The 26,769-nt window shown below is 39.3% G+C and overlaps 1 protein-coding gene across 6 annotated transcripts in view; it reads right to left on the minus strand.

Moving 5' to 3' along the window:
* FOXP2 (forkhead box P2) overlaps nt 1-26,214 on the minus strand; it is a 398,909-nt gene extending 372,695 nt beyond the window's left edge. For 5 of the 6 annotated variants that reach the window (XM_077783452.1, XM_077783451.1, XM_077783445.1 and 2 more), the window contains exon 1: nt 26,092-26,214. The gene's annotated coding sequence lies outside the window, so the exon portion shown is untranslated. Of the gene's footprint in view, nt 1-24,673; nt 24,799-26,091 lie in introns of those variants that run through there. The other variant, XM_077783446.1, reaches the window with a different exon arrangement.
* Nucleotides 26,215-26,769: the final 555 nt, after the last annotated feature.

Raw genomic sequence — 26,769 nt, forward strand, 5'->3', positions numbered from 1 at the left:
GAGAAATACCTCACCAAAAAACAAATTACAAATAAAGTTTCCTTCTGAAAGCTTTCTAACTATCTCATCCATGTACCACACACAACAGTCTACCTATACTACTATTATGTTACACTCAAAGAGGTTATTTTTGTCACATCTTAAGTACACCTGCCTTTTTTTAAAACTTGGGAGAGACAAAACACCTCTACCTAAATTATTTTTCTCAACAGAGTACATAGCTAGCATATCTCAGCCACCAGCATAATAACCTTCATCAGCTACATATGAAAACAGGGCCCAGAAATCCTAATCCATAGTGCCAGTAATTACAGCACTTACAATTCACCCCATACCACGGAATGTGATTTTTATCAATGTAAATGGAATAGTTTAAATTTAAAACAACAAAGCAACTTTTAGATTATTGTTTTCCAAAAAATGTAAAGGAAATAATTAACTCACCATTAATGCTTTGGAACTAATAAGTCTAATTTTTGAGTGTAGTGAAGCAAGTGGATACTTTTGTACTGATGTGAGTAATTAAAGTACAAGAGCTTCACAGACTCAGAGATGTAATGCAGCCCTTTTATCAAAAGCAGTCACTCTATCTCGGCCTGACAGTTAACAGCATATGATCTAGTAAACAAATACTTTCACACAGTACAGAAGTGCCATTAAAGGCCAGAACTGTCAACACAAATTCCATTCTTGCAAGAGAAAAAAAATATATAAACTGTTGATCACCTCTGGTTGCCTTAACTAGCATGGAGGTTGTCATGGAAACATTTCTGCGAAGTTCACACTGATGAAACACAAACACTTCCAGTTTAATTGCTATTAGGTTTAGCATACCAGAGTTTATTTATACTCAAAGAGCATTATGATAAAATGCAGTAGAAAGTAAAGCTAGCAATGATCTGGCATAATAAAGCAAATGGATTTAGAAAAGAAATTTAAAAAAAAGAAATTAAAAATAAAGCCAAATAAGATGGACTTTTTATTAGATTGAAACATAACAAAAGTGAATTACCTCTTTATCAAAAATATTAATTAATCTTTAAGATAGAACATAACTTCTCCAGGGTAGTTTAATGTAACTATATAAACATAGTGACATGTGAAGATATTAAAGAAACAAAACATCTTCAAACAAAGCAGTATATATTTGAACTACAATACATATACAAGTATTTTTTATTCATATTCAAAACACATTCTTAAAAAAAAATTGCAGCATCATGTTAACTTCTGTAGCACACATCATGGGAATCCCATGTATTTGCAACCTTTTTTTTTCCAGATAAAATAGACCTAGTCCTGATATTTTCTTACCAACAGAGTTCCTCCAGCATAAATGACAATTCTGTTGTCCTTGCATAAAAATAGGGCCCAATGAGATTTCAAAAATGTGTTGACTGACTACATTAATGTAAGTCAGGGAGAGCTTAGTATTATTTCATTACAGTTAACAGGGATCTACTATTTTTTTTATTAGAATTAAACAAAATATAAAGATGCATGCAAGTTACTAACTAAAATCTGCAGGTTCCTTTCATTATAATCCAATTTAATTTTTTTTCATAATACTACATTAATTTCTAGTGTGTGATTTAAAGTAATGCAAAAGTTTTAATAAATTCCAGTGACTTTTTATCTGTTTTCATTAGCAGAAGTTTACTCAACTCAGCTGACAGCCAGCAATACTGAGAAGCTGAACAGAGGTCAGGGCTTTGGAAGAAGGACTGGAACTAGTCCCTCCAGTGCACTGGACTAAGTGCAGAAGGCACAAGGACACAATGAGGATCCAGTCCTGGTGTTGGTTGCGTAAGCTAAACAGGGATGGGGAGCAGAGAGATGAAATCAAGTGGGGTGCATCATAGTTACTTGAAAGACATTGTCAAATTCCTGGCTGCTGACTGTGGCATACAAGCACAGGAATGCAAGCAATTGCCCATAACCTGCCATCAATTTTTTTTCATTCACATGAGTGATATGTTTTGAATGAAGGTATGGAAGGGAAAATTATCTGTAATAAAATAACTGTATTTTGAATAATTTTCCACTACCTGCTTGTTAGGTCTTATATCAAAGTAAAAATACATTCATCTTTACAATTACCATATTTATGCCTCTTAACTGTTTTTTCTTTTCCCATTTGCCTATCTTGCATTTATTCAATCTCCACTTTCCTTCCTGCTGATGTTCCTGACAATCATCACTCTCCCCTTCCCATCTAGAAAAGTTATCATTAATGAAATTTTTAATGTTGAATTTTAAAGACCGTTATTAGATTTAGAATGAGTACCTTAAAAAAGTATTAATAAAGAAAATGGAATAAGGATAGAGTTGATGTTTCAGATTACCATAAGAATCAGGAAAATACCAGAGTAGCAAGTTTACATTCTCAAGATTACAATTATTATCCCAATAAAAATATATGGATTCAAAATAAAAGTTAAGATCTGAAGCAATAAAAAAAATACCACAAATATTTTTGTCAAGTAGAGTCCTATCCACCCCACAGAGATCATTTCATTTCATACTGCTTTCATTAGCTAGCTATACTTCAGCTTCTACTACATAATTTAGCTTCCAAGATGCTACTTCCTGTTAATTAATAATGTGCTTCTGATCTATACAAACATTATTTCTGTGAAAATCACTGAAAGACAGCAGTTTCTTTAACCATGACACACTATTGTGCAGAATTATTGTGGTCGTTACTGAAGAATAAGAATGTGCCTGGTTCTGGCACCGTAACATATTTGTCTTCAGGTCTTCTTCCCACAAGGGAGAAATATGCAGATGAGTGTCCTGTTTTGTTAAAGCCCTTTTCTCTTCTACTTCCATGAGTTATTTTGTCCTAGGGGCTACTGGAAAGTTGGTTTGTTCTGATAATGTACATACAAATAAGCTCTGATGTACTCAAATTTTAAAAAATAATTTAGAAAGAATTTGTATTAAAGTAAAATACAAAAACCATGTTGATCTTAATTTCTCCTTTCTTCAAGACATAAACTGGCCTCTGAACAAGATCTCATCTCTGCGGATGAATCTTTATATTTTCCTTCATAGTGTGCTCCCTTTTCCTGTAGAAGCCCAACAGAAGCTCTACTCCCAAACTCATGAGGAACCAGGCCAAGAACTCTGAAAATAAACACCAAGACACCAAACTCCTTTCAAAGTCTTGTGAGGAGATGACAAAGACAAAGCTGCCTGTCCTGCCTACTTCAGCATTTTCAGCTGCTCCATCCTCAGAGACAGTTGTGCCACACAGGTTGTACTGAATGTATAGCTTGCAAAAGGTGTGGATACTGAGAATTGCATCACCAGCTGACAAAGGTGGTGTGGCATCAGCTTACAGAAAAATCTTAAATACACATAATTCCACAGAAAAAGACATTTTGGTTTGTTTTTATGCACCCATTAAATATGTGTGTAACAATTGTACAGAGTACTCTACAATTAGATTAATGACACTTTATTATTATTCCAAACAATACTTCAGTATTCTCTAATGTTGTCTAGGGAGTAGTTGATAGGTTATAAAATCCCGAATTGTTCTGACCTCTGCTTCAGCAGTGAGATACCAGAGATAACTTGTCATGCAGTTTCCTTAGCAGAAGCCCACTGAGAAGAGATTAAACAAATGCCACATACTTTTAGCTCCCTCTGGACCTAGGAAGGATGTCCCACCATAAACATACGGAGGGAAATCACAGTATCACAATGCTTGGAAGAGGTGATCCTTTAATAACAGCCAGCTTTCTTGGCCCCTGGAGGGCTTTAACCCATGGTACTCTACCAAGCAGTTCTCTGAAGGGGCCAAAGTCTGCCCTTCTGAAGTCCAGGGCAGTGAGCCTGTTGTGCATTCTCCTCGCTGCCCTAAGGATTTTGAACTCCATCATTCCATAGTCATGGCAGCCAGAGTTGCCTTTGGGCTTCACACTCCCCACCAGTCCCTCCTAGCCAGAAAGAACAAGGTGGACAGCTCAGCACCTCTCACCATCAGCAAATTAATCACTTGAAAAAGGAAATTATCATCAATACACTTCAGGAACCACCTGGATTACTTACGCCCTCCTGTGTTGTCCCCCCCATAGTATTGGGAGGTTGAAGTCTCCCATGAGGACTCAGCTACTTCTATGTATCTATAAAGGGTTTCATCCAGTTGGTCTTACTGGCCAGACAGCCTGTAACAGACCCCCCACTCTGTCACCTGTCCCTGCCCTCGCCTTATCCTTGCCCACAAACTCTCACTTGCTTCCTCCTCCATTGACAGGCAGAGCTCCAGGCACACCAGCTGGAGTTCCAGGTCACTGACATACAGAGGAATGTCTCCTCCTCATCTCCTCTGTCTTGATCTTCCAACACTCCAGCCACAGAAGCCATAAGATCATGGTTTACCTTGATGTTTTCTTCCAATTCAAAGTAAGACTAGTGTAACAGACAAAGCCTGGGCAGGGCAGGACAGGAAAATGTCTCACAGCCTTAGCCAATGTGAGGGGAAAGCCAAGACAGCCGAGGAGCCATAACCATCCTTGATTGCTGAAGTGAGGAAGGTTGAACGAGGAGAATGAGAGCACGGTGTTTCAGGGTCACATAAACTAACAAATACCAAAAAAGGAAAACTGCAGAAAAGAAGACCCACTGCAGACTTTGGTAACCTGTTAACTTGAAAGAAGCTCTCCATGAGGCCACACTCCCATTTTCTATCTCAGCTGGAGAAAGCAGTAAGTGAGAAAAGTAGACAGATGTGACTGAACATGAAGCACTGAGCTGAACCTACAGCATAACTTCATGTTGAAGAGGCCATGCAAGTCTAGAAAAGCCAAACCAGGAGTCTGTGCCTGGGTGAGAAAGCACAGTTCTCTGACAGCGTTATTCTTGCTGTGTGAAAGGTGAAGGAGGTATGGGGAAAGTCCCACCTTTCTTTCAGCTTTTGATTAATTTTTTCTCATCTGTTTCTATATCCTCAACAGGAAAATATAACCCTAGGCACACCCAAGAACCACCTTTCCTAGACAAAATATGACCCCTTTGAGCCAATTCCAATGCTCTACATCCTCTTAGCAATGAAGAAGAAAGGGACCAGAAGAACAGTGAATGAATCCCAGTAATGGGTATCAAGATTCCTTATTACTTCCTTGTTTAATAAAAAAAACACCAAAGGAAAGTGAGATATACTGGAGATGGAAGTGTAACATGAGACACACTCCAGTATACTGTCTTAAATACACTTCAGTACAAATGAGAAAGAAAAAGAGTCAAACTACACTAATGGAATCTAGAGCCTCTATATCACTTCCTCAAAATTACTGAAATCCCTTAAATTTTAGGCATTAATTTCCCAAGAGCTTAAATAATTAAGGCACAAAAGCTGTTAAGACTATGACTGTTTACCTCCTAAGCAGAAGCACCTTCACAGGTAAGCAACAACAAGCTCATTCTCACTTTTCCTCAAATTCATTTCTCTTAGCAGAGTGATATTGCAAGGAGAGAGGATGGTATCCTTATTTTTAGAATTTTACTCATCATATTAATTGAAATCTGCATAGTCGATTCATTCAAAATTTCTTTGTAGCACAATGGGACTCTGTTAGAGGCAGCTATAGAAACAAAAACAGAAATGAAAGAAAATAAACCTTGAAGAAAAATAATTTATAAACTTAAAAAAATAATTGAAATGTTTTTAATACTGTTGCTGGCAAACCCACACTAGCAAGTTTACAGTTGATGTGTTCCAGACTACACCAAAATTATGTACGTGTAAAATGTTCATAATAGAGAATAAAATGCCTAAAATTTATTAAGGTTTCATGCTGATCCTCCAGTCTGGCAAATGTTTGTAAAATGAAAAAAAAAAAAAAAAAAAAGAGACAGTGTTAAGTAAACATTTCAGACCTGAACCTTCTTTATATGCCTTTGAACCTTTCCTTTCATGTGCAATACCTGACAGCCCACTGAGAATAAAATGCTGAAAGCCCCAAAGATGGGTAAAACAGAATTTCTGACTCAGGAAATAAAGATCAGCTGAATATGATTCCCATATGGCAAACCAGATCAATGGAAAGCAAGACCAAAATTTACAATATCTATACTGTGCAGTACAACATGGAGGTTGCCTTTTATTGCTGGTAGCAAAACTCCCAGTGGCCAAGAATAAAAGCAGGCACAAGATTATACCTCTACTAATGGTGAACTCTAAAAATAAACACTGATAGATTTCAGATCAGAAAAATAAAAAGAGAAAATTTTGGTTTGCTTTTATTTAGTGTTATGGAATACCAATCATAAACTAGAGCAATCAACTTTCAGCACAAAATACAGGATTATTAATATAAAGGCATGTTTTCAAAGCCAAGGGGGGAAAAAACTGAGCAGCTTGGATTACCTGATATGAAAAGAAACACTCTTTGCTGTAAAACTAAAACAGCTTCAAGGCTACTTTTGTGATAGCATGTGTGGCTGAATGTGAGAGAATGTATAACAATATTATTACTTTTATTTCAAGATTTCCTGTAAAACCTCAGGTCATGCTCATGAAGGCTTTCTTAAAAAGCAGTGATAAATCTGCTGAATACTTTTCAGAACTTGAAGAAAGGGCACTGGGCAGCAGGGAGGTAATCAAGCAGTCCTCAGCAACTGAACCAGCACAGCAATGCTCTCACGGGGGTTAGCAGGAGCCCTCTGTCAGGGATGGCAAGGCACTGTACCTAGCCATCTCTGGTGGGGTCTCAGAGGGCAGATGGAGCCACAAGTCTGCAAGTAAAGGAAAAAAGATCCAACTTTTCAGATTCCTCCAATAAAGTTCAAATGGAAACACACCAAAGAGAAGTTCTTAAAAAGAAAACAAAACTGACAACATTTTTTGTAAATATACAACAGATCTGACCAAAGTAAAAAGATATCAAATAACTTTTGAGTTTCAGTAAAATATTTGATCTATTCTAGCATAAAGTCTCAACCAACCCAAAAAAAATCCACCAAAATTTAAAAAAAAAGAAAAAAAAAAAAAAAACCACACATACAAAAAAACCCACCCTCACAGCATCTTGGACCTACCTCACACTTCACTACTCCACCACTTTCCACTTGAAATCAAAGATATTCACAGCAACATTAGAGCCCTATTCCAGAATATCTACAGAGAGATGAGGGTGGAGGTAAACAATAGGAACTACATAGCAATATTGTCTTCTCTATCCCTCTATAGACAAGCAAATTTAATACTTTGACTCTATATATGAAGAGAGGTGATTCACCTAAGAATTTTCAAACCATTTTTCCCAGTAGGTAGAAACCTATCTATGTATTTAAAATCATGTTCATGGCAGAAATTCTACTGGCATTCAACCTGGCTGACCTGCATAACTCATGGTTTCACCACTAGTAAGCAATGCAGTCAAGTGAATCCTGGCTCTGAAAAAGCATGTTACTGGTGTATTAAAACATATTTTCTGTGATACTTCATCAACAGTGGTGTGACACACTTTTAGCATAACCTTCAGCTGCAAATGCTGCCACTAAAAATCAATAGAGAAAAAGAAAAGAACAGTAATACTTGAAAAAATTTATGAAACATCCTCTTTCACAAGAGAAATAGTAGAGGACCTAAAAAAAATTCTGAACCCCAGCAGATCACCACTCACCTGGAGGAGATAATTCTCCCCTTATGTCTAACAGCACACTGCTGCTCTGAGCTGGATCACAATTTTGTACAGTTAGAAGATAGTGTGTACTCTCCTCTAGTAAGCATTCTTCTTGTCCCCTTCCTTCAGCAATATTGCCATTCATTTAGGCCAATGGGGATATTATCTCTCTCACTCTTTGGATAGATGCATCTAGGTCCTATAGACTCAAATATTTCCAAAATATTTACATGCAAATATTGTAGGATCTTTGCAAATGCTGCCTTTAAAGTACACCTTTTCTCTCAAAGTGTACAGCTGTTATACTCCCATCACTCTTATTTCAAATCTTGTTCGTATCTTTTGTTCTAATCTTGAAAAATGTAATCTCATTCCACTGTCATAACTCCAGTATCCCATTATATATTAATCACTTATCTTCCATGTCAAAGACTTCCTATCATCTCTCATTCCATATCTAGGGGTAAACTCCTTTCTCCTTTACGTCCAGGCTGCCAGCTTCCATCATCTACATGTTATTTTTTCAATTAAGTGTCTTCAAGCTTTTTATCCAGGCTGGTACCTCACCCTGCTATGAACATTCACAAGACTAAATGATTAACCTTATTCAAACTGCTTTGGCAGGAGACCTATGGAAAATTTTAAAACCAATTATTTGATGATATGCTATGATAACTCCTTATTTTTCTGTCTTCCCTTGCCTTTTCTAAACATTATCCACATATGCAAATTGTCCTACTTCTGGGTTGGGACTCAGTAGTTCTCTGTCTGCACAGAACCCAGTAGTGATCCTTCCAGTTTATGTCCAGGTCTCTAAAACACTGTCACAGGACAGGCATGAAGTTAATGAGTATCAATATGCCAATAAGCACACTAACCATTGTCCTGCTTCTTTAAAAAGAAAAAAATAGCCATCAAACCAACATTGATACACTACCTGGTTGTTAAGTACTCCTAGTATAATTCCCTCAGCAAATCTGAGTGTGTGTTAGAAAAGTCCTTAAAGCACAACTTGAATTATCCCAGTGAAATCTACTTTGAAGTCCTTAATAATGTCCTCTTGCAAATAACTACTCTCAGGGCAAAAAACCACCCTTCTCCCAATGGGCTTTGTTATGCACTCCTAAGATGGATCAACAATACTCTATTACCAAGTATTTTCTCTCCATATAGTCTCTTTTCCATATAGCTTTTTAAGAATGTATCAAAAAAAATTGACATCAACAAAGAAAAACAAAGGAAGGAAGGAAGGAAGGACCTTAGGAAAATACCTAGCTTTGTTATTCCTATTTAAATTATTGTTACATATCCAAGGCTATTAATTCCCAGTGTAAATATAAAATGTTTATATTCACCCAATTAGGCAAAATAAATACATGTGCATTTTTTATAGGCACAAATTTCCAGTCTTGATGCAGATCCTGCTCCTGAAAGCAAAACCAGCAACAGTGTCTCTCTAGAAGTATGCTCTTGTATCTCCTTGTATTTAAATATTTTTATAAGGTCTCCTTATAATATTCCAATTAACCAGTATAATTTCCTGTCCTTTTAATCATGCATTTGGTTTGTGTTTTATTTTTGTGTTTTTTATTTCCTCTCAGACTTGTAAAATTTTTGATCTACTTCATACTTTACCTTCATAGAACTAGCAAGTTACAAATATCAATGATACACACTAGTCATTAAAAAAATGTAATATCTTTAAAAATATCAGGCTGTTCACTTTAGCTCTTGTAATTCTTTATTAATTTCTCATAATTTAGAGAAAAAAAAACTAAAATCAAAGTTGTTGGAGAAAATAAAGCAGTACTATCTAACAAAAATAAGAGCCAAACCAAGGAAACTTATCATGTAACATACAACTGTGAAAAAGAGTTTCAACTCTCACTTATGGACCAGATCTTCAAAGACTTTCAGTGTCTAAAAATACAGTCCATCCCTCTCTTTTATTTTTTATCCCTGTGGCATAAAAATTAAAAAAAAAAAAGTAGACACAACTCCAAATTGTAAACGGACTTTATTTCCCATCTCTCTTATTCTTTTACAAACTAAGTTGTGCTCCTACCACAGCAACTTCCCCCAAAACATGCAAGATCAATGCTGTTCTAGCCTCTTCTCTGATGAGCCCCAGCTGCGGAGGATGGAAATCTTGCACACCCCAGAACATATCGGGTACCGAGTTTTAATAGCCTGATTCTGTAACACTGAGTTTGGGACATTTTTACACATCCTAATAATTATAATAATATCAGTGAGGCTTACCCAGCAAACAAGTCAAAGTAGCTGAGCTCTGCAAGAAGTTTTTCAAAGGTATAATGGAGCTAACCAAAGGGCATTAGTAAGTATCGAAGGAAAAGCAGGGAGAGATAATAAAAACAGGCAATCAGCTACAAAACATGATATGAGACTTGAAGGCTACCATTTCCTCTTTCAAGCATAAGATTGATTTTCTACTGCATCTCTAAGCAAATTACTTGAATCTTTAGCCTTATAGAAATCAGGTTCCACTTTAACTTTTTCCTGATACATCTGACATATCAGCTGACAAGAGGCACTTTCCTTTGTACAATGGTTTTGGTAAAAACAGGATGATTTTTTGTACTTTCACTACACTATATTTTATGCAGCTTCTTCACTTTGCAGTTCTCCTCTTAGTTAGATGGAATTCTTAGGACCCTCCTTTGCTGATGAAATACTGCATTTCTAAAACCATCCCCTCCACTATTAGGATTCTCTTTAAATAAACACAACAGCAAAGAAAACTTCAAAACAAGCAAGAAAAAGCAAATGGAAAAATCTGAGCTACACTCCTTAGCAATAGGAGTGCTCTCAGAAACTTCCAAAAGCAAAGATTAGAAAGGATTACAGCAAAGGAAGGTTTCTTTGGCCCATATTCTGGCTTTCAGAAGTATCTCACAGCTGGATTACAGGGGCACACTTGCTTAACATCTCAGCCCTGACAAGCCACTGCCACTGTGCAGGGCATCACATGCCTTGCCACAGCTCTGTCCAAAAGCTCTGTCCTGGCTGTCCAGGAGAGTATGCCTACAGCTATAATGCTCTAATTTTTCCAAGACCTGTACACTTTTAACAGCTGAATATGAAATGAGTTAAAGTACTTTGGAGTGCTAGAAGCAAGTTAAGCTGTCTGCACAGATATAACCTTTGTATTTTCTGACAGCTCTATAACAAAGAAAAAGCATCATAATCTCAGAAGTTCAAAAACCATTAAAAAAAGTCTCCTTAAAAAATGGCAAACAGACGTTCTCCTCTCTTCTCTCCCAACCTCTTCATACTTTTAATATCAGCAGAACTTTATTTCTGGTATTCCTGTCTCTCTCTCTCTTGTTGTCAGGGTTTTTTTACTTTGAACGTATTTTCCATCTGGCCTGTCTTAAGATGGCTGAACTCTTCTGTTTGCCCATTTTGTATGTAAGTATGTAAAAATTAGTATACTGCAAACACCAGAAGGTGGATTATGTGTCATTCATTACACAGTGACAATTCAGCTTTTCTGTCAACCACAAATATTTGTGAGACAGCAGTGAAATGTTGAGTACCAGGATTCTGAGCTTCTAAGAGCAGCACATAGGCACTTCCAAAGATGAACTTTTACAGCATCTTCCTTTGCATCATCAGCCATGACCTGGGTTCTGCCCTGTAAGTAGAAATCAGAGGCTCCTACCCAGGGCAAGTTAACCATATCAGTTACTAATAAGAGACTAATCCACCTGCAGCGTGGGTCACACTGGATCAATGTGACTTACCCAAGCACTCACTGGGCTCTGTATTCTCTGAAAGGCACTGCAGCAATGCTGATGGGCCACAGAATTCAACTCCATGTCAGAGCTGTATTTTACCTTTTGCATGAGTGACTTCAAGTCAATGTTCACCCATCCAATTTACAGGTAAGATAAGAGTTATCCTTTAAAGAAAGAGTAGTGAGCCTTAATGAATAGTAATTATCACAAAAGGCACACACATTTTAAAAATGGTCAATGTAAGAAAGACATAGGCTTATTATTCTTGTTTCTATTAAATCTGCTTAAATAAAGGTCCTTGAATGAAGACACGATAACGTTTTTCTCTTACTAAAAAAAAAAAAAATGAAAACAAGAGCTTCCACAATGGGATCTACGGCAAATGCAGAAATTATGTTTCATAAAATAAATTTGCAATGCCAAGCATTTGTTCCAGTTTGCAGTCTCTTGTTATTGTTTTCAATCTTATTTATTTGTTTATTTAAATCCTTCAGTTATTAGTGGTCAAATTTAACATCCCATCCAAACATACAACCATCAACAGAAGATTAAAATTTAAAAAAAAATACAATAGTCTGCATGAGATTATACTGAACTGCAAACAAAAGTGGCAAAAGCAATTAATCAACCTTAAATGAGCAAAAGCTCTAGATCAACAATGTGGTTTAATACAAATTAAAACTTTGCAAACAATCACAGAAACGGCTTTTTTATTTCAAGTATTCTGAATTTTAAGAGACTTCAAACTGTTAAAATTGCCACCCAGAGACAGAAAAAACAGCCTATCCAGCTACTCACTAAATATATTTTCACATTGCCAGAATTTTTTTAAACTTCTCACCAAGAACAAAAATGAAGGCCTTCAGTGGAGTCTACAGCTATAGAAGACACAATGCTGTTGATGTTATATTGCAATAACCAAATTGATCAAGTCACAAGCACAATGTATATCACAATAATTTGCAGAACAGCTAACAGTTGGGGTTTCTTTTACAGAGTTTAGCTTTGTGTAGTTTGCTAGAACACTTTTTACCACTAGAACTTCAGATCTGCCAAATAAAATCAAGACGCACAATTTTCATTTATGCAAAACATGTTTTGTGGGAAAGACATGGTTGAACTGGAAGTAATCTGGGTACAATTATTAGCTGTTTTACAACTCTTTTTACTAGATGCACACATATGTAAAGTAAATTTAATATAAAATTTTGTTTTAATCCATTAGAAAATTCAATAATTAATTATGAACACTTGAGCAGTAGCTAATTCACTTTCCCCTCAAATTTTCCATGACAAACTGAGCAGTAAAAACTAAAGCCTCTTTACTCAAAATGCACAGATTTTGGAACGATGAAATGCAGTTGATGTGCTTCAGCAATAACAGGGCTTCACCTTCCAAATATCACATCCATATTAAGCCTATAGAAACACTGTAGGAAATGTTAAAAGGACAGATCTCTTTCTGCAGGTTTTTAAGGAAGCTATTCCCATTATTTCTATAATTGAAAGAAACAGAAGATTAGGAAGTTAACTCAATAGATTTTTTTTTTCCCAAATCAACATTTGGGAATAATTTTTTTTTCACTCTCTTCTATTTTTAGCTGGATATCCATGGCACTTTTACCTTGAAATGACCTCAGGCTGCATCAGAGGAGGTTCACATTGCTCACCAGAAAGAATTTTTCATGGAAAGGGTTTTTAAGCATTGGGACAACTGCTCAGGAAGGTGGTGGAGTGACCATCCCTGAAAGTGTTCAAGAAAAAACTGGATATGGCAATTAGTGCTCTGATCTAGCTGACAAGGTGGTGATCAGACAGTTTGACTCAATGATCTTGTAGGTCTTTTCCAACTTAATGGCTTTATGATTCTAAGTCCCTTTTAGAGCTCAAAGGGTTAAACTACAGTTATACCTCAACACAGTATTAAGCAAATTAACAGAAAAATGATGACGATTACCTTGCATAAGAAAAACATATCAAGGTAAAATACTGACACTTCACTAAAGAATGCATTTTCTCATGCATCTCTCTTCTTAAGAGCTCTAGTTAAAAGCATAAAGTGAAATTTTGCATCATACAGTTAAACAACCCTTTGTGCAAAAGGCTAATTTAAGAGGTATCTAATTTCTCCATAAAATAATTTCTTCCTGCATTTAAATATGCACGAGAAAAATGGACTGTCCGCTGAGAGAATGATAACATCTGTTTAGAACAACCAAAAAGCCAGATGTGAGAAATACCAGTAAAAGAAATTGACTTAGCTAGTTTTTTCTCATTTGGTCAGTATCTCTTTCACAAAATTCAGGCAGTTAGTGAGAAACACAGTAATCTCCGGACACATTCACCAATGTAAAAGACCTGGTTTTGATTTTGTTTTGCATCCAGTCTTAACTTTTTTTGAGGAAACACTTCTAGTCCTCATCCAAGGCCCTCCTTTAAGAGAAACCAACTTAGTTCTTGCAGTTACTGTGACTGGAGTAAGGCTAATTTCTCAGTCTAGAAAGCCTTTCAGCAAGTGAATAGAAAGGAGTGGATGAATTGAGTTAGGAGACCAGATTTTACAATCATTGAGTTCCATAAAGCATTTTTCTGGCATTCTCTAATTATATCCACACTCCATAACTATTAATGAATTTATCTTTACCATACTGAGATTAAGTAACTCTGTCACAAAGTTCTGCAAGTACACATCTGAGCCAAGAATTATAAATTTTAAGAAGGCGCTTTGTCTCCATCATCATTCTTCACAACATTAAAAGCAGTTAATTTCAACCCCATAAGCCATAACTGCTGCCCCCCTTCCCCAGCTACTTAAGATTAAAAATAATGTTTGTTTCTCTTACAGCCATTCTTGCCCATATCCATACGAATATGCTCACCCCAACAGCAGTCTATTGAACATAAGAAAAACAAGTGTTTTTCAGCTATAAGCCTGACATGTGCAAAACCCATTCCCCCTCTTCAACCCACAATGCCCCCTTGAGGAAAAAGGGAACAAAGTGGGGGAAAAGGGAAAAATTAAAAAAAAAAAAAAAAAAGAAAGCTCTGAAGAGTGGGAAAAGTGCTTTCTATACTAACAGCAGAAAAAAAAAAAATTCAAAGGCTATCCATGCCTGTAACATTCTTCTTTCTGTTTTTTTTTTTTTTTTTCCTGACCCTTTTTCTCCTATGAAACTTCATTGCTTCACCATCATTTAGAGGAGTTTCAAGAAGAGTACAGGAATGCAAGTTCTGTAATTCTTGCTATGAATACCAAATTCTACAGATATACTTAGGTATCTGGTTAAGGAAAAAAAAATAAAAAAAAAAATGCTTCATTTTAACTTATAACCCTAAGCAAACCTACAATCAAAGGATGACAAACTAATATTCACAGAGCAAAAGTACCAATATTTGTCAATGAGGAAAATAAATCTTTAAACCTGTTATAAGCTAGTGTTCTCTGAAGACATCCAACAGACATGGCTCCTGCCTGTATATCAGAAGTTAAACAAGGCAGTAAAGATTTTTGGGAGGCTTTCCGTTTTGCACCTAAAATCTTGGGTTTAGTTTTCTCTCCTTGAAATACAAAGAAAGAAAAAATTGTGATTTATCTGTTACATTAAATACAGGTTTTGCATTTTTGTATGCTTCTAAATTAAAAAATACTTTTGGAGACAGTAAGTTGCATTAGGTTAATAATTACCTATAAGAAAGATACTGGAGAACAACATAGATTTCTTCAATATACTGTATCATCTTCCACCAGCAGGCACACACAAAAGAGAATGAGAACAAATTATATTCAGATGGTACTAATGTTCAGGATTTTAATATTGCTGTCCTTACTACAACTATATAAAACTCTCTGCATAAAGGTTACCTCTAACACATCTTCTAACTCTTAAACACATTAAAAAACACCCTTATTACACTGTACATTTAACCACAACACAAGAAAAGGTTAGCTCCCAATAATAACCTTATAAAGAAAGCTCAGTATCAGTTAAATGGATTTTAAGTAAGGGTCCAAGATCATATTAGGCAGCAATTATAAGCTACAAATTGTATTTTATATCTTCAGTGAGAGGTAGCACAAGTCTTGCTGAGTCAAATCTCTGCTATAAAACCTCTTGCCATGCTTTAAGTGCTGCAAGCAGCTGAGCCCTGAGGGGTTAAAGCTAATGCTAAAGGTAAAGGCTTGAAGAGTTGACCAGATACCTTGTGGCCATAGATCTAAGTGTGGCAGTCGCAGGCAAATACACCATACTGGGCTTGCCAGAGAAGGGCAGGAGTAATAGATCAAGTTCATCAGCTCTTGAGGAGCCTACCAGAGGTGCAGCCAAGATTAACATTGGTTTTACTGTGCCTACAGTGATCTGCACAAAGAGGTGACACTGGACCATGACTCACTATTTCCAAGCACAAAAGACAAGTTAGAATGGTTTCTTCCAAACAGCACCTCCTAAGAAAGAGGCCCCCAAAGTGTCAGGAGTGAAAAGGAATGAAAAAATCATCCTCGGCAGCAGACCTCAAAGAAGGAGCTATGTCTTACTACAGCTCCCCAGGTTACCAAAGCAGCCATCCTTGCAGCCTGACGCAGAGGGTCACCCACACCCACCACTGCTCTCCACAGCCAAGCTGCCAGCACTTTGCTGCCACTCACCACCTCAGCCCCCCCAGCCCGGAGCAAAGCAGGGGAACATCCAGGATGTCCTTGCTGGAGGAGGGTTCCAAGAGAAGCAGCTCACTCCCTCCCAAGCATGCACTGTGAGGCTTGGGTCTGTGTCTTGTTTTGCTACTGAGGCATTCCAGACTGTGTCAGTTTGGATTGCAACATAAATATTGTGCAACTGCAGGCTCCTTAGTTCCAATTATGGTAATATTGCAGGTGACAAGGAGAAAGGTATTTTTAATAGTCTCTGGTTACATTTTGCTCCAATTCATCTGCATCTTAGAAAAACAGAAATTCAGCTAAAGGAAATTTTGTTGGCAAGTGAATTTGGAGCAAAAATGTAAGCCTAAAAATAATTTGGAAAAATGGGTCTTCCCCATTTGATAGTAATTTAATACTAGCAACAATGACCCAAATGTCAGTCACAGGATACAAAAAAATGTTTATAAAATTATATTTAAATGATACATAAGTTTATTTAGAGGTTTGAATATTATTAAGTCACAAAATGTGCAGGCACCTCTGCATAATAAGGCTAATAGTTTCAGTTTGAAATTTAATTCTAGTTACTGAAGACAGGTACTGAAACATATGTTAAAAATAGCACTTTAGTTAAGTCCAGGACAGCAGGTTCCATTTTTACACATAATCAAATAATAGAAATGTATTCTTCTACTGAGTCACGGAAAGATTTAAAATGCGAGTGCTGAGCCTGCAACTCAGGAGGACCAGTCAAGTACACAGCTTTCTCCATCTGCCACCTTTCCCAGGCTTCACAGCAGCTCTCCTCTTATGTGACAATCAAATGATAACGGGGAGAAAGAGTATCAAGGAGTGAGAGCAAGGTCCCAACTTTAGCCACACGCTTTCTAGATGAACATACAGCGAATTACTGGTGTTCACACATCGCCCAAAGCTCCTCAGAAATGCCAGATTTGCTGCCTATGCACTGAGGCACACAACACCCTACAGCTACAGCCCACAGCACGTCATGCCTGGTTGCCATGCCTGGCTCATCAGGCTGGATACTTAAAACAACTATCTGTGCTCATGTTTTCAGAAATGTCTCTTTTGTATGTCTTTGGATCCCCACTGATGATGTACCTGAATGCTGCACTTCTTAAGATTCATTTACAAAATAAATGAAAGAGAATCCTTCACAGTATTTAAATGTTATGAAAAATTAACTTTAAATATGGATTTTTCATGTTAGCGGTGACTTGCTTCAGAGTCTATGAAACAGTTGGAATAAGAACTTTTACTGAAAGAAAAACTAATAACGCACTGATTTGGTTTAAATATCCACAAGCAATCCATCACCTGTCTCAGTCTAGGTGGCTTTGAAGAAGAGCTAAGCAGTTGGTAACTTCTCAGTTTCAGAGACCTGTTTTGCACAGGCACATACAAACACATTGAAATCATCAACCAGCCTCCGCACCACAGCCATAAAAGTGAGTCTTCGTATCAAACTTCAGAAAACTTGGATCAGGGATGAAGGTCTTGGATTTTTCAACACAAGTGTGTGGCCATCACCTCAAGCACATCCTGAAGCCTGAGACAGGGTACCTGTGTTCTCCAGGAGCAGGGAGGTTCAATCTGAGCAGAGTCCTGACAAGTGCCAATCTGCTGCCAGATTGAGCAGAGAGAGCCACTGAATCACTCACTACTCCAGGCCCCACAGCTAGACCAAGCACACCTAGACACCACAGCCACCCCAGAAGACAGTCTGAAGCTGGAGCATGGCATGACACCAATGCTGCAAGCCATAGGTCGGCTGGAAATGAATGCTAATCTGGTTCGAAATAATCCTTTCCTCATTTTTCCAAGGAATAATTTGGAAGGCCATGTTTTCTCATCATAACCCATTAAATACCTCTTTTTACATTGTAAAACACACTCCAGCATGGTCAGTTCCTGCCTGGAGAACAACATTTCTCACATTCCCTCACATTTAGCAAAGGATTGACTGCACTGTTCTTTAGAACTTTCTGTCCCATAACCTGAGACGCAATAAACCCATAAGGATAAATTAATTTTCTTTCTGAAGGCCTTGGTCTCCTTGCCAGAAAGCTGAGAATGGAGAAAGAAGCCCTGTGATGCTGCAGAGTCAGACATGCACAGGCATGGAAATACACCACTTCCAAAACTGTACAGCTTCTCAGGAGAAACACTGGACTGATCATCAGCATCTTCACCTACCACTCCTGCAGTGATACACAAATATTTTGGCAGTTTACCATTCTCCTGGTTTCTCTGTGATTTGAGCATGTGGCCTGATTCTCAGGCCAAATTCCCTGACTCAAAACCAAAATCAAATTAAAAAAAAAGAAGAAAAAAAAAAAACAAAATCAAACCAAATCAAACATACACAAAAATACACAAAACAAACAAACCAACCCCCCCCCCCAAAAAAAAAACAAAAACAAAAAAAAAACTTAACCAATATTTTTAAAGGGTTTCATATGTCAGCTCATAAGATGAACATTTCTGGTTGCTCAGATACACTTCACACCCTTTCCTTGTCAATAATAATAAACAGAGGCTCAAGAACAGGACATCCAATGCCAAACATCATTAACTCTTTCTAAAGATGTCTAAAGAAGTCTCTTAAAATAGAATTAAATGCCAAGTTAATGTTTCAATCACAATAGATTTAATTCTTCTTCTAAAGCAAAAGAATGTGCAAGAATCTGACACCATATGAAACTTCTGTATATTCAATATAGTTTTCTGTTGAATTAGTGACCATACAATGCATGCTGACAGTTACTGTGTACTGAGAACAATTGACAGGCATCTTCACAACATTAAAAGTAATTTAAATGCATTCAAGACTAGCAACAAATGGGTCTGAATAAATTTTTGCACAAAAGCATTTCATGATCTTTAGCCAAGTTCCCTCTTAATATTTTTACAGTTTTAGCACCCATATATTCCTTCACCATATATTCTTTCAATGAAGAATGACTGTTGGCACATATCACAAAGTTCTCAGCACTCTTTCTCTTACATTGACCATACTGTATACATGATATAATTTATTCCTTATTGAATATGTTGTCCTACAAAGGTGAAAACACTGACACAATTGAAAAACACAACAGCAGATACATGTATCTTTGGCAGTCTGTGCACACCTGACTGCATTAGGTTTTCATGTTTTCATTTATAGGTCATAAGAACACTGTAACTACTGTAATGAAACCACAATCCTGTTTGTGTTCGCTCACAAAGAAGTGCCTTGAAGCAGAGATATTTCAATTTCTGTATTTCAGACTAAAAAATACTAGCCTCTGTTTTCTAGACACTTTTCTTCCCCTTTATCTTCAAAAGATCTCTATCATATTAATAAAATTATACTTTTTTCAGTAATTAAATACCAAATTTCAGTGCAACAATTAATAAGTAAGTTTCCAAAGACATACACTAGATTTAACAAGATATAGTATTTTAAAAAATAGCGGCCTCAATTAGGGCCAGCATAACCTGGTGTAACTCCTGTGCCTGCCATGTGCACAAAACTGACATGCAAAAACGTTCATTTTTTCTTCCCATAGAAGAAGTGAAGGTGAAGAAATGTATTGTCCATATTGGGCACCAGATGAAAGCACATTGCTCTTCTGAGAACCTCAGCCCCTATTTTCTGAGCAGCTGCCCACCTCCTGGCAGTGCTGCCTTTGCTGGCTCCTTCCCAGCCCCAAGTTTTCTCTGGCCTTTTCCCCCTCACTTCCCAACTCTTCATTGTTTGCATGTTGTCCCCCTATTTTCCAAAGCCCTTTGTGGCTTCCCACCACTAAACCTTACAATTTCCACTGCAATATTTTTACACGGCAAAACTTGTCAATTTCTGATCTAACTTCCAAGCTGTTAAACATCAACTACAGGTTTTATTACACAGGTATTACCCACCACTTGTTTTACTAGGTAGGTTGTAATTCCAGAAGAACAATATGCCCTCTCAACATCAACAGTAAGACTTACAAAAGGATAAATCAACAATGTAATTGTGAGCAATTTTTATAAGACTTAGTACTGACAGCATGGCAAAATTTAAATGGTATTTTCGTCTTTTACATTTTCTTCACCATTCCTGGGCAAATTCAAAATCAACACCTAATAGATACTTAAAGGATTATGCTTGATATAGCTTTGCAATTCTGAGATTGTTTCTCCAAACACAAGTTTCACAGTATTCAGGCTGAATAATACAATAAGGTCCTGTTCAACAAGCAATGTAATAACACAGCCATTCTCCTTCCTTCTCTGAAATGATAAGATCACTAAAATTGTAGTGGCAATATCCATCAAGATTAGACTATTTTAATATAAATATATGTCAAAATGTAATTAGTTAAATTATGTCAAATACATTATTTCAAATTACATCAAATACATAATGTATCATGTGGGTTAAGGCTGAAATACAAAAGCTGAATAATGGACTAAATCAGCATTTGAATTTACTTGAAGACAAATTCTGACCAAAGTTGCAAAATACACATCACGTTGTTAGAGAAAATATAAATCATTCTAATACGATCATCAACTAAACATCAATCTAAGAAGATAAAGGATTTTTCTTGTAACAGTGTAAATACTTTTTTACTAAATACTGTGCCTACAAAATCCCAACAACTTTCTAGTTATTTATAGTGACGTACTCTCTAGCCTCAAAACATGGCTCCTCAAATGAATTTCCAGTTTTGAGCCCAACAGTATCTCCCACCAGGACAAGGTTAGCACAGGCCCACTGGAATCTCAGTCATCCTCATGATGTACTGGAGGCAGATGAAACAAAACTGAGATGAGCAATTTACAGAAATGCTTAACATGATACAATTTGCAGCCATGTCTGATTAACCACAGCGGTCCAAAGGACCAGATCACTGGGCAAAGGACTCACAGTGTGTGTCCCTGTGACCCCTGCAACCATCAATGGGCTGGAAACATTGCAAAACAGAGACACTCCACCACCTTTCAGCACCTGCTGCCCATAGGAACCTGAAGCCCCATGGTAAACAAGCAAGTTCTACAGGTAAGCCACGGCCAGCCTGGGAACTTCAAAGGGAGTTCTCTGTGACTCAGAGGGCTGTATGATGGAGATCTGCAGTTTCTCCTTTCACCGCAGAATGGACATCACACAGCACTGCAAGGGGGGTGGATGGAGTGGGCAGGGCAGAAAAATCTCCTTCTGCAGGTTGAAGGAAGGTGCTGCCTGTCCTTTAAACCTGTTTGTTGCTCCTCAGCCTAACCAATTACAAAGTCATCTGTTACCCACCTAAAGCCCTCTGCCACCTAGCAGAAGAGACCCACAGCAGGGCATGTAGAGGGTGCATTATACCATATCCAAAGGAATCGGCTCAGTCCTCAGCAACCAGCCAGATCAATGTATATAGTTAAAGAAGAAACAAACTGCAGCAAAACCATTTCCAACAAGAGATGTGTAATTACCATTAGCAAGAAAAAGAAATAACTAAGTAAATGAACAAAAAGTTAAACCTACAATGTTCTTATAGCCTCCAAAACTTACCAAAAAGACTTAAGATAGTAAAAAGCTTAAAAACAGTATACTTAGGATTGTAACTTTATTTTTCTTAGAACAGGAACTGAAATTGTGATATTAAACATAATTCTACACAAATTCTTTCCCCAGCGTTCAAGTGTTACTTTCTAACATCATCCCAAACTATACATTGGTGAAGCAATAAACATTGTAGCAACTGTTCATTAAAGAGATTATTTTCAGCTACTTCAGTGATGACAGCATAAGCAAGCAATTACTGGCACTTTCAAAACCACCTTTCTGACATAAAACATTGTGTTGCCCTTAAACACAAATCTATCAGAAATTGGATTTTTAAAAAAAGCAGAAAACAAAAGCAGATGCAAATCTTACAACAAAGAATAGATGCCTCTTTTAATTTGCAGTGAACATTTTGCAAGATTTTTAAAAGCAGTAAATTTGATTAAGCTACAGAAAGCCTCAGAAAGGAGAGAAAAAAAAAAAAGATGATCAGAGCTAAATAATACTTGTGAGACTGTTCCTTGTTTTTATGCTGGTCTAGAAGTTTTGAAATTTAAGTCCAAAGCTACTCTTGGAAATTATTGCAGTAAGTATGCTTATTCTGTAAGGGAACAAATGTGGAAGAAAGCCTTCAAACAACTAACATGGAACTATTTTATTGCAATTTTAAGATTAACTTTAAGAGGTTAGTTTATTACAGACAAGATTTTCTACAATTTCATCGCTTATATGAGGTTTTTCTGGTACCACTACTTTACACATACAATCAAGAAAAGTATCAAATCAAAACAGGGTAGGGAACAGGAATCTAAATGACAAATATTTCTTCTAACAAGGATTAGCTGAGAAGTACGCTACAGTGGCTGTAAAAAAAAATAGACAATTTGCATTACTTCTAGACCTATTAGCTGTCATAAAATTTTAAAAGAGTAATCAGTTCCAATGTACAAAAAATTATTATTTTACAACAAAGTTTACAGCATTTTTTGATTGTGATTTGCATTTTTCTCCAGTCAAAATCATCCTATGAGTACTTTTCAACGACCTATGTCCTAAATCATTTTCATTTCATATGACCAAGTGACCTCTTCACAATATGATCAACAAAGGAAAAAAAAAAAACAACTCCCAGGAACCATTCATTTTCAGTCAGCATCACAATTTTATTTCTCCAAAATAAAGCAGGTGAAAATTGAAATGGAACAAAAAAGTACTCCATGTTCAAGAAATATTAATTAACCCCTCTATCAGAAAGATAAATACCAGCCCTCATATATCAATGATGAAAAACAAAAAGGTTAAGTGACATTTTCAATGACAGATAGCAAAACACTGCCACAACATGGACCACATCTCAGAAGTTTTTAATTGTTTTCAGCCCACTAGCCCCAAATAACTACTGTGCATGCAAATGCTGAATCGGGTATATTTCTCAGAATACAAAAAGCTTATTCCAGCTCACATAAATTAGCCCTAAAAAAAAAAAAATCTTATTCTATGGTATTTTTTAAAAAATACATTTAAGTCTAACATGAACTTTAAAAAAATGGAGTCTAACAGGAATGTTACTAAGCAAATACACCTTTATTCCTAAAATGATAGTCCCAACATATTCTGTTATGGAAAGCATTAAAAAATGTATAAGCAACAGATAATTACATTAAAAAATGCAACAAAAAACAAAACCAAACACCACCAAATAAACAAGTCACTTCAAACATCTGGGAAATATTCACCTGACTACTGCATAAACTCTACTGCAGCTTTATAAGAGTACCATGTATTTACGGATTGAAATGTCTCGAACTTGGTATATTTCTTTTACTCTTCCTCACACTCAAACCCACTCTAATTTGATTGTTCCTTATAGACTACTTGGTCATTTTACATAAATCTTCACTAAACAGAGAGCTACAAAACATTTGGGTTTTTTCCTCTCTCAGATGATATAAACACTGCACTGTAGCAAAGACCCCGTGACACAATGTAAAAATCGCTGAGGTTAAACTAAAAACAAAGAAATACACAAATATTTATACAATTGATTCTGCTTAAGCTTCCTCCTAAGGTTACTGTTAAACCTTAAAGCCTACACCAACAAGGCCTCACATGAAGCAGTGTATTTCAGGTGTTACATATTATCAAAATAAATGACGATGTCTAACTACATGCATTTTGGAAATGCTCTATTTGAACTACTCTTTAATTTCCCTTAACCTCTTACTGACTGACTATCCTGAGTAATTAAACGAATGATTTAAGCATGCAAAAATGCTACAGAACAGAACTGTTTTGTAAGAACATTAAAACTGCAGATTACTACAAAACAGGTATTTTGAGTATCTACATTTCTATGAACAAAATTATTATTGTCAAGAAAAAACTTCAGAACATACTAATTCGAACAATTAAAACCATATCCCACTTAAAAGGGTTTAGTGCAGCATTAGAGAAACCAATTTAATAATTAATCATATTTTCTTTAGAGTAATACTACTAGCAGTAATGTTTTTCTTTAATGGCTTTGAATTACTTTGCACAGAGAAGAAAAATTTAAAGCTGTCAAAATATCTTAAAACTTTGACTTTTTCCCCCCCACACACACACGGATTAATGGGGGGATACAGGCACCATGCACAACTTCTGAGTCCCACCTTCGTAGAAAAATTTCCAAGGGCCTGATCCGAGCCCGTGAAAGTCAATGGAGCGATTCCTACTGCTGTCAAAGGAAAGATTCCCGCTCTCAAGAGTTGAGTTTGGATAGGGGCTCTAATGCACAGGAAAGACCAGGGAAGATCCTCTTTGGAAGAAGAACTTCTATGTTTCTCTCGGTACATATGTACACAAGCAACACTTCCTAAAAGTATAAGCGATTCCCAGGGTACTGTCCATTCCTCTATCTGTAGCTCTGCACTCTTTACTAATAGAGGACAATACCACAGATTCACGGTGGTTACTTTTGAGATTATTTTTCCCTGGAGAATATACCAGCAGTCCACTTTCTATCTGGACAATTCTCGCAAATTTCAGATGAGCGTTTTCCTGCCAGCCCACAGCCTAAGCTTTACGCCTGTCTAGTAGCTCCATCCCGGGACCTTACCAGCGCTCGCCAGCGTTCTCGGCCAGGAGCCGCGCTGCGACACGGGCCCGCTGCCTGCCGAACCTGACGCGAGCCCAACTACGGGAAAAATACAAAACGGCCTCACGGAGTGCCTTTACCTTGGCCGCGCAGGCTCCGCCGGGCGGCACACGGCTTTCGGCAGGTTACGGGAGGCCGGGAGCGCTGCCGCCTGCGCACCCCGCGCCCGGCGCGGCAGAACGCGGAGCGGAGGCGCCGGCGCTCGCCCTCCGTCCTAAGGACGCCCCGGCACTCCCGATGGCACGGCAGAGTGCAGCCCGCTCCGCAGCCACGGCCACCGCGGCCGCTCCCCTCTCCTCGTATTCTGTCACGCTTCCCAAACTTTCCAAGTCCCGAAGCTCTCCTCAACTTCAAAGCCAATTTTAAGGGAAGGCCCCTACGTACCAGGCACGGAGGCCGCCTCCGGAACCCCGCAGCTCCAACACCATTATTTATTAATTGTTGGGTCTAGGCAATTTTGTCTCGGGCCAGGGGACGACCCTGTTCCCTGCGCAGCCCAAACAGTCCCGGGGGCACGGCTACCCCACGGGCACCTCGGCGCCCCTGCGCTTCCCCTCCCACGCCAGCGGGGGCGCCCCGGGGCAGCGCCGCGCAGGGCGCCCCGAGGGGGCGGCCGGCAGCGGCCCCTCCGCGCGGGCGGGCGGGCGGAGAGGCGGGGGCTGGGGTGCGCCTCTCCCTCCGGCGGGCAGGCGGGCAGGCAGCACACAAAGGAGAAACGTGACACGTTTCTTCACCCGGGCTGTCTGCCGGGGAGGTCTCGGGTAAAAAGAAGCAGAAAGAAAAATAAAAGGGGGGGGCGGGGGACAGAAAAAAATCCAACACACCACCACACACAAACGGGGAGACAAACGGCGGGCAACCGAGCCTCCCGCACACGCTTCCTCGGCAGCCTGGCCCCAAGCCGTCTCCGCCTGGCACTTCTCTGCCCGTGCGGAGAGGCTACAGGTTGTTTGTTTTTAATTACGCGGGGGTGGGGGGTCCGCGGCGCTGCGCGGCTCTGAGCTGCGGGAGGGAGGCCCTGCCGACCCGCAGCCGCCGCGAGTTGTTGAGGGGGAGCCTACGCCGGCTCCCGCGGCCGACCCGGCCCGGCCCGCCGGGCACGGCCCCAACTCCGGCTGGGGCACCGCAGGCTCCCACCGCAGAGCGCGCCCCCGCCCCCGCGGGCGGTGCGTGTTTGGGAGCGGTGCCACCGGGCGCCGGGAGACCTGACACATGTCACTGCTGCGGCCGCGCCGGCCGCAGCCAAACTTTCCCGCGGCGGCGGCAAGTCAGTGAGCGGCGGCGGAGGGGGGTGGAAGCGGTGGAAGTAGCAAGTCACACCGGGGAGCAGAGGGAGGAGGGGACGGGTGTGCGGGGCGGGGTGGGGGGGTAGCACTTACCGGGAGGAGACACCGTGTAGGGCGTCCCGGCGAGCTGACACCGAGAGAGAAAGGGCGAGCGGAGCCGCGCGCACATACAGAGTCCCTGCGGGCGGAGCCGCCGCGCGGGCCGGGGGAGCGGGGGCGGGCGGGCGGCGCGGGGCCCTCCGCGGGCGCGGAGCGGCGTCGGAGCCTCGCGCCCTCCCGCCGGCTGGTGCTGCCTGGCGCTGGCGGTGCTGCTCTCCCTCCCCCGGCGTGCGGGTCCGCCCGTGTGCGGAGTGTGCCGCCTGTGTGTATGTGTTTTGTTGGGAATGCAAAAAAAAAAAAAAAAAAAAAAAAAAAAAGAAAAGAAAACCCGCCGCACACACACCGGCTGCTTTGGAGAGAGGGGGAGTGCGAAGGGAGCCCTCCCTCACATGATCGCAGAGTGGCCTGCACAGAAGTGCTAATAACGCGGGGAGGGGTGGGGGGGAAAGCAGCGGAGGGGGAATGGCAACAAAAAAAAGTGCGGCGGGATACGCCGGGCCGTGCCCCGCTCCATCCGCGCCTCCCCTGGCCGGTCCCCGGCGGAGCGGGCGCTGTGGGTCGCGGCGGACGGCAGCTCCACCTGCTATGTAAACAAACCGTCGGGGAAGTTGTTTGCTTGCGGCGGCTGCCCCTTCCCGCCCCCTCTCCCTTCCCGCCGCCCTGCTCCGCCGG

The sequence above is a fragment of the Lonchura striata genome, chromosome 5, assembly GCF_046129695.1.
Source record: "Lonchura striata isolate bLonStr1 chromosome 5, bLonStr1.mat, whole genome shotgun sequence".
NCBI classification, from domain to species: Eukaryota; Metazoa; Chordata; class Aves; order Passeriformes; family Estrildidae; genus Lonchura; species Lonchura striata.